Below are 9,247 nucleotides of genomic sequence, written 5' to 3' on the forward strand. Positions count from 1 at the left end.
AGAAAAATAAAACAATAAAAATTGAAAATCATCTGGGCACAGTGGCGCGTGCCCCGTGGTCCCAGGCACTACACTCTGGAGGCTGAGGTGGAAGGATCGCTTGAGTCCAGGAGCGTCCACACTGCAGTGAGTTTGGTTTTGATGACACCACTGCCAGGGTGACAGAGTGAGACGCCGTCTGTAAATCAGTCAAGCAATCAATCAGATCACTGCAAGGAGCTCTCTATGTCTTACTTTCAATAGGTGTCTCTTTAGGCCAAGCAGGCATGGTGCCTCACGCCAGTAATCCCAGCACTTTGGGAGGCCGAGGTGGGATGAAAGAAGGAAGGAAGGAAGGAAGGAAGGAAGGAAGGAAGGAAGGAAGGAAGGACAGACAGAACAAAAAGTTTTACAACCCTTTTTTTCATAGTGTCAGGAATTTATAGATAACACAAGTAGTTTAGGTCAGGGGCCGATGTTATTAGTATTACTTTTTTTTTTTTTTTTTTTTTTTTTTTTTTTTTTTAACTCCTACGGCCTGGTGGTGGTGCCAAGGTTGTCTGGCTATTTATCTGACTTTTGTTTGTTTCTAACGTTTTGCTTTCTCTCTTTCCTCCTGTCTTGTGAACTAGGCAAGGTGGGGGGAGGAGGACAGCAGGAGCAGTAGAGGTCTCCTTCCTCATCCCCCACTTTGAGAATTTTCACTAATTAGTGGGCGGGTTCCCTTTCATTTTTACTGTTTGGGTCTTTTAGCGAGACAGAGTGATAGCGTTTTATGTAATACACTTGTGTGGAAGTTTTCTGACGAGCCATGGTAGGTACAAAACCTTTTATCATTGGAAGGAGCAAGTGTAATACACAGGGGCGCAGCAAGCAAGTAAGTTTCTTTTTTTTCTTTTTTTTTTTTTTTTTTTTTTGAGACCGAGTCTCGCTCTGTCACCCAGGCTGGAGTGCTGTGGCCGGATCTCAGCTCACTGCAAGCTCCGCCTCCCGGGTCCACGCCATTCTCCTGCCTCAGCCTCCTGAGTAGCTGGGACTACAGGCGCCCGCCACCTCACCCGGCTAGTTTTTTTGTATTTTTTAGTAGAGACAGGGTTTCACCGTGTTAGCCAGGATGGTCTCGATCTCCTGACCTCGTGATCCGCCCGTCTCGGCCTCCCAAAGTGCTGGGATTACAGGCTTGAGCCACCGCGCCCGGCCAGCAAGTTTCTATTACAAGTAATACACTTACAGTGAGGGTTTTACATTTTCTACAGCTGGAAACTCTTTTCTAAATGAAGACCTAGGATCAAACCTGTGTTAAACCTGAACAGGCACATGTACTAACTTTGTCATGTCTTAAGCAGGTTAGTTTTTAACTGGGCCTTAAAACCTTTTTTTAGCAAGTAAAACAGTATTTTTTAATCAGGGAAGTTTTTACGAGCCCGACGCTTGAACTTGCGGCGTCTGTTTGGGGAAAGGGTTGGTTAAAGTCAAGTTATCTTGAGGCGTTAACCCTTCTGCTTCTCCAGGCCATTGGTCTCTTACGTTAGCCCTTCTATCAACATAACATGAAGAAACATCTAGGCTGCCAGCAATGTTTTCAGCCTACTGAGGAAATAGGTTTTTTTCTGTTTTTTTATTTTTATTTTTTAAATTTTTGGCTAAAGGAGGAGGTTCTGGTAACTTCTGGTTTATATGTTTAAAGAATGACTGAAAGACCTTGCGATCGTTGCTGGGCTGGACGGGTCTGGGTTTCCTAAGCAGTACGTGTACAGTGGGGACACCTTACATAGGTGTTTCTTCTAGCATGGTTATGGGTGTGTGTGTGGGGGGGGGGGGGGTAACAACAACAAAGCAATGTATAGCATATTCATATCCAGCAAGGACGAAAGAGGTCCTTACCTGGGAAAAAGGTTGAATACAGCGACAGAACAATAGGAAAACAGTTAGTATTCTAGGAAAACTATCTGTCTTAAGATTTTTAACTACATTGACTTGCTTGATGAGTCCTCAAGCTTCGGCCGTGCATAGACTAGTCAGCTGCCGGTGTGTGACTAGAGCAGGGCTTGTGGTCCTCAGCAGCAGCTCGGTCTCGTCTCAGGATCAGCCGGGCTGGATGATCTGCGTCCTGTTAGCCGGTCCACTTGTCCTGAGCTGCCAGTGTTAGCTGACTGTGGTGGATCCAAGACGCAACACCTGCAACTTTAACAGCAGTGGGAGTGGACAAGGTTACAGTATAGGGCTCATCCTATATGGGTTGTAGAAAAATTAGGTTTTACTTTAAACAGAGTCCCTAGATTTAAATGGGTGTCAGGCTTATAGGCATTATTTTTCTTTATTTAATTATGAACACTTCGTGTGGCTATTTTGAAAGGCTGCATTTGCCTTTTAAAGGTTAATTTCTTTAGTTTCCGGAGGTCACCTTTTATTTGACCTACGATTTGCGGGTGGCCAACCGAACACAATCTTACAGGGCAGATACCTAGTTTGTTTGGTAGGGGTGCACCTGACTCGGAGGAGGACCGTAGGCAAAAACCTGATTTTATCTTAAGTGAATTTCCTGGCATATATCTATATATCTATCTATATCTATATCTATATCTGTGTGTGTGTGTGTGTGTGTGTGTGTGTATGTGTGTGTGTGTGTGTGTGTGTGTGTGTGTGTGTGTGTGTGTGTGTGTGTGTATATATATACATCTATCTATCTATCTATCTATCTATCTATCTATCTATCTATATCTATATATGGCAACCCTTTTTTTTTTGTTTTGTTTTTTGGTCGCCAGTAGCTGCTCGCTCGAGTGTCCAGTTCATGCGTTCCACCTTTTGTTGAACTTTGTGGCCGATAGGCTGCGTGTAACCTCTGTTGTATTGTTAACAGTCTTGTTAAATCTTGCACTATTCCAGCTACAGCTACAAATGCCGGCCTATTGTCTGACTTTAAAATCAGAGGTAGTCTTAAACCTGGGGATAATGTCTTTTAACAGTACTTTAGTCACTTCTTGTACTTTTTCTGTCCTGGTGGGGAAAACTGTAACTTACCCTGAAAAGGTGCAAACAAGCACTAGCCTCCAGCAGGGGGCAGTTCTGTAAAGTCTATAAGCAAGTTTTCACAAGGTATGGCTGTTTTTCCTGTTTCAGTTTCTTAGAGGAGGCGTTCCCCCCTCCCCCCATCCCCACCCCCACTCCGCCCCTTTGTCACTGTATCTAGTGGCTGAGCCTTCAGTGAGAAATTGGAATCCAGATACGGCAGAGTCTTGCTGTTGGTAACTTCTAATGTGACCATGGGCTCCTGGGAGCCTCGTGAGAAGGTGCCTAGTCTGCCCTAGTCTTTACATTCTTCAGCTCCTGTCAGCCTGATCAGATGAGTGTCTGGTTCCTCCAAGGTGCAGCAGCCCTTGGCCGATGGCCTCTTTGTCTCGCGGCCTTGGCCATTTCCTGTATTGCCTTCTGAACATTTACCCTTCTAGAGTCTTTTTTTTTTTTTTTTTTCCATCTCGCACATTAATCTCTCTCTAGCCTTGTCCGGCTCTGGAATCCTTGCCTAACTTGACTTCGGTCATGTCTACATCCACGTCCGCGGCCTCTCACAATGCTGCTTCCCCCCCCCCCCCCCCCCCCGCGTTCTCACGCTCCTACGGCCAGCTGGTGGGGCCCGAGAAACGGCACGGGCCCCGCCCCCGCCCACGCACTGCTGTCTGTCTCTCCTGTTTTCTTTTGAATCTCTATCTTTACACTTGCTTTTAGTCTTTCTTTTTCTTTTGCTCTTTTCCCTCTTTTCTAGAGTTTAACAGGCTCTTTTCTTTATACACTTGGAGGGTGAAACAGGCATACCGAGAGTCAGTGTAAATGTTTACAGTCTTACCCTCACCGAGTTCTAAGGCCCGGATTAAAGCAATGAGCCCAGCTTAACGACAGCGTCCAGGGTTACCACCGCATATTCTGCACATCTCTCCCCTCGTGGGTTGGTGAAGCTGTTCCCGTCCACGCATAGCTCCTAGTGTACTGATGCCCAAGGCTGGTCCCGGAGGTCAGATCTGCTAGAGTACACTGGAGTCCCACACCTCTACACAGTCATGCTCGACAGGGCTCTAGCTGTCGGGAGCAAGGCGGTGGGTTCAGGGTGTTCCCAGTTTAGTAGCTCAATGGTTGAAAAGGGCTGATAGATGAAAGTCTGTTGCCCACCCCCCTCCCCCCGGGATGTGGGCCTGGTCATTATAATAGACAGGTCCTCGTATCTCCCTGAGAGGCATTTACAGAGCTCGAGTAAGACCAGATCTGAGATGGCCCACTTGACTATCTCGACTTCTTTCCTTGGCCTCTGGAGGCTCCGATCCTTCCCTTCGAGGTGAGACCTGTGGCGTGTCAGCTCCTGAATCTCATTTCTGAGGGGGTTGTTGGCCTCGGTGAAGCAGGGTAGGCTGGGAAACATGGAGAAAGAATCTGTGTTATCTCTCGCGGCTCCCGTAAAAACTGGCTTCTCTTGCCGTTTCCTGGGACTCCCTTTTTAAAACAACTGTGTGTCTGCCGGCGAAGCCGCTCTTACTTTTACTTTTGGCTATTTTGCACAAAGTTGTTAAACAGGGCTAAATTAACGCCGGCTTTGTCTACAATCTATTTCGCCATGAGTCAATATAAAGGAATGTGATCTAGGTACACAGGCTGTCCTCCGACCCCGTCACCACCTGAACTACACGGCCAATTGTTCTCTGCCTATAGTTCCTTCCGTGGGCCATCCAACAGCAGAAGAGGGCAATTCTAATTCACCCAGAGTTCGTGACCTCTAGGGGGTTAACTGAACTCTATAATCTCCTGCAAAACCTTTTGTAAGGTTCTGTAACATGCATTTTAGTAGGGTAAGTTGTGACGACTTGATGACTTTCCTTTTATTTTTCTTTTTGAAACGTTTTTAAGAGGGCTCCTAGCGGAGTGGGCTTACTTTGTGCCTGACCTATGTTTCTCTCGAGAGGAAACAACATTCACCCTACGAGAAGGAAAGGGTAAAAGGTCACTCAGTCACCTAATTCACACTAAATCAAAATCAAAGCTAAAACCAAAGTGTTGTTACGGGCACACCTGTTCGTCAAGCAATTTAAGCCAAACCAAAATCAGGAGCAAGACCAAAGTGGCAATAAAGGCAGGCCTGTTTATCAAGCAATTCAAGTCCAGTCAAAATCGAAACCGAAACCAAAGTATCAACCAATGAATTCAAGTGAAGTCAGAAACCAAAACCAAAGTGCCGGTAGAGGCACGCCGTGGGTGATCAGGCCACGCTTCCACTCAAACGGAGTGGGGGAAGTTCCAAAGAGCAGTCTCAGCAAGTTTCAGATGTCCGGACTGAAAGTGCCAGTTCCTTCCCGGTGTCCAGCCACTGTGCCGATCCTCCACGGGGGCGTGCTGTGCACCGCTCTTTGGAGGCGAGGCATCGCACCGGGGCAGATGCCTACCCGGCAGCACTCTGAGGATCCGCATCGCTCAAGCTGGCCAGAGTCCCCCGCAGGGATGCTCTACAGGGCAGGCATAAGCCGCCTAAGGGGCTGCCTCGACCCTCCGTGCATCACCAGCTCGCTTCCCGGTGAGGGAACCCAGAAATGTAGCAGGACAAGCCGCAGACAAAACTCCCGAGACACCGGATTAAAGAAGGAAGAGGTTTTTCATTCGGCCGGGAGCGTCGGCAGACTCGCATCTTAGGAGTCGAGCTCCCCGAAAAAGACTTTTTTAAAGGCTTACAACCTCAAGGGTTGCACGTGAAAGGGTCGTGACAAATCGAGCAAGCGTGGGAAACGTGACTGGGGGCTACCTGCAGCAGCTAACAGAACAAAAAGTTTTACAAGGCTTTTTTCATACGGTGTCTGGAATTCACAGATAACAGAAGTAGTTCAGGTCGGGGGTCGATGTTATTATTATTACTTCCTCTTTTTCTTTTTTTTTTCCTTTTTTTTTCTTTCTTTCCTTCTTTCTTTCTTTCTTTCTTTCTTTCTTCTTTCTTTCTTTCTTTCTTTCTTTCTTTCTTTCTTTCTTTCTTTCTTTCTTTCTTTCTTTCTTTCTTTTTAAATCTCCTAGGGCCGTGTGGTGGCACCAAGGGTGTCTGGCCATTTATCTTGCTTTCGTTCCTTTCTAACTTTCTGCTTTCTGTCTTTCCTCTTGTCTTGTGAACTAGGCGAGGTGCGGGGAGGAGGGCAGCAGGAGTAGTAGTGGTCTCCTTCCTTATTATTATGATTTTGAGACAGAGTCTCGCTCTGTCACCCAGGCTGGATTGCCATGGCACGATCTCGGCTCACTGCAACCTCGGCCTCCCCGGTTCAGGCAAGTCGCCTCCTTCGGTGTCCCGAGTAGTCGGGATTCCAAGCCCGTGCCATCAGGAGGCCTGGCTAATTGTTACACTTTTCATAGAGACCGGGTTTCACCATGTTGGCCAGCCTGGTCTCCAACTCCTGGCCGATGTGGTATGATCGCTGGAGCCCCCCCCCAGAAGTTTGAGATCATCTCGATATGTGAGACGATACCTGCAATAATAATAATAATAATAATAATAATAATAATAATAGTAATAGTAATAATAATAGACGTTTAAAAAGAGATTGTATGTGCCCAGAGCGTGGACCAGAAAGCAAGACCACATCCCTACTGAGAAGATGATGGGGGGGGAGAGAGAGAGGGGCGGTGAGAGAGAGAGAGAGAGAGAGAGAGAGAGAGAGAGAGGAGCAAATATAGAATGAGCTAGGCGCAATGGCTCACGCCTGTAATAGCAGCAGTGTGGGTGGCCGAGGCAGGCGGAGTGATTGAGAACAGGAGTTGGAGACAAGCCTGGGCAACGTGATAGAACCTCGAACCCCATGTCACGTACAGACAGACAGACAGACAGACAGACAGACAGACATACGGTACGGAAAGCATGACAAACATTATAAAAGTTAACCGGTGTGGTGGTGCATGCCTGTAGTCCCACGTAAGGAAGTAAGAAAGTATGTAAGTAAACGCTTGTAATGTAAAACTAAGTGAAAAAAGAAGTAAGCGTCTGGGCACGGTGGCTCCACGCCTGTCATCCCAGCACTTTGTGAGACCGAGGCGGGTGGATCGTGAGGTCAGGAGTGCAAGACCAGGCTGGGCAAGGTAGTGAAACCCTGTCTCTGCTAAAAATACAAAAAAATTAGTCAGGCGTGGTGGCAGACGCCTGTAATCCCGGCTACTTGGGAGACTGAGGCAGAGAATTGCTTGAGCCCGGGAGGTGGAGTTTGCAGTGAGTCGAGATCGCGCCACTGCACTTCACTTCAGCCTGGGAGACAGAGCAAGACTCCATCTCCAAAAAAAAAAAAAAAAAAAAAAAGAACGACAGACAAAAAAAACCAAAGAAACAAAACAAAAAAACAAGCAAGCAAGCATCCAGCCAGCCAGCCAGCCAGCCAGCAAGCAAGCAAAGGACGAACATGACAATGACATAGAAGTAATAAGCCATGAGAAAAACAAGCAAATAAGAGGGCATGAGTAACGCTACAAGGTAATTAAGATCACAATGCATTTTTCCTTCCTCTGCACCCCAGCTCTCCTCACCTCAGCTGGAGTGGAGGTGCGCGATGACAGCTCACGTCCGCCTCCACCTCCCGGGGTTCAGAGATCCCTGTAGTCCCAGCAGCTTGGGAGGCTGAGATCACCAGGGCCCAGGGAGGTGAAGGCTGCCATGAACCACACGATCGCGTGCCTGCAAGTCCACGGTGGGTGCGACAGAGTGAGAAGACCAGGCAGGCTAAAAAAGAAAAGAAAGGAACATAGAAAAAGGATGGAGGGAGGGAGGGAGGGAGGGAGGGAGGGAGGGAGGGAGGGCAGGAAGGAAGGAAGGAAGGAAGGAAGGAAGGAAGGAAGGAAGGAAGGAAGGAAGGGTGGGCAGGAAGGGCAGGAAGGAAGGAAGGAAGGAAGGAAGGAAGGAAGGAAGGCAGGAAGGAAGGAAAGGAAGGAAGGCAGGCAGGGAGGGAGGGAGGGAGGGAGGGCGGGTGGGCGGGAGGGAGGGAGGGAGGGAGGGAAGGGAGGGAGGGAGGGAGGGAGGGAGGAAGGAAGGAAGGAAGGAAGGAAGGAAGGAAGGAAGGAAGGCAGGCAGGCAGGCAGGCAAGGAAGGCAAGGAAGGCAAGGAAGGCAAGGAAGGCAAGGAAGGCAAGGAGGGAGGGAGGGAGGGAGGGAGGGAGGGAGGGAGGGAGGGAGGCAGGGAAGGGAGGGAGGGAGGCAGGGAGGGAGGGAGGGAGGGAGGGAGGGAGGGAGGGAGGAAGGAAGGAAGGAAGGAAGGAAGGAAGGAAGGAAGGAAGGAAGGGAAGGCAGGCAGGCAGGCAGGCAGGCAGGCAGGCAGGCAGGCAGGCAAGGAAGGCAAGGAAGGCAAGGAAGGCAAGGAAGGCAAGGAAGGCAAGGAAGGCAAGGAAGGCAAGGAGGGAGGGAGGGAGGGAGGCAAGGAAGGCAAGGAGGGAGGGAGGGAGGGAGGGAGGCAGGGAAGGGAGGGAGGGAGGCAGGGAAGGGAGGGAAGGGAGGGAGGGAGGCAGGGAAGGGAGGGAAGGGAGGGAGGGAGGGAGGGAGGGAGGGTGGGTGCGTGGGAGGGAAGGAAAGCAGGCTTATACACGCATATGTAAATGTTATTTATATTGAATATTCAGAGTTCAAAGTTTTATAATCATAAGCACGCACCGTATAATGATGGAAAGTTTTATCAGTATGTCTATATATGTATATATGTACAAATATGTGCATACACACACACACACACACACACACACACACACACGCACACATACACACACACACACACACACACACACACGAATGCGTATATGTGTATATAAATACGTATGCGTGTTTATGTACATCTACATACATACATACATACATACATACAGGCATGCATGCATGCATGCATGCATGCATGCACGCATACATACACACACAGCAGTGTGCAGAAAAGATTTCATAAACGAAGGAATTGGCCGGGCGCGGTGGCTTGCGCCCGTGCTCCCAGCACGGCTTGGGAGGCCGAGGCGGGCGGATCACGAGGCCAGGAGTTCGAGGCCAGCCTGGCCAATATGGTGCAACTCCGTGCTTAACGCAGTAGACAACCCCGGAGGCGGAGGCAGCAGTGAGCCGAGAAGGCACCCCTGCCGTCCAGCCTGGGCGACAGACCGAGACTCCCTGTCCAGAAAAAGAAAAGAGAAAGAGAAAGAAAGAAAAAGAGAGAAAAAGAAAGAAAAGGAGGAAGTATTACCGAAGGCAAGAGTGACTGCCTCTCAAAGTCCAGAGAAAGCAAACTGAAGGT

Source organism: Macaca nemestrina, chromosome 15, assembly GCF_043159975.1.
Source record: "Macaca nemestrina isolate mMacNem1 chromosome 15, mMacNem.hap1, whole genome shotgun sequence".
Taxonomy (NCBI): Eukaryota; Metazoa; Chordata; class Mammalia; order Primates; family Cercopithecidae; genus Macaca; species Macaca nemestrina.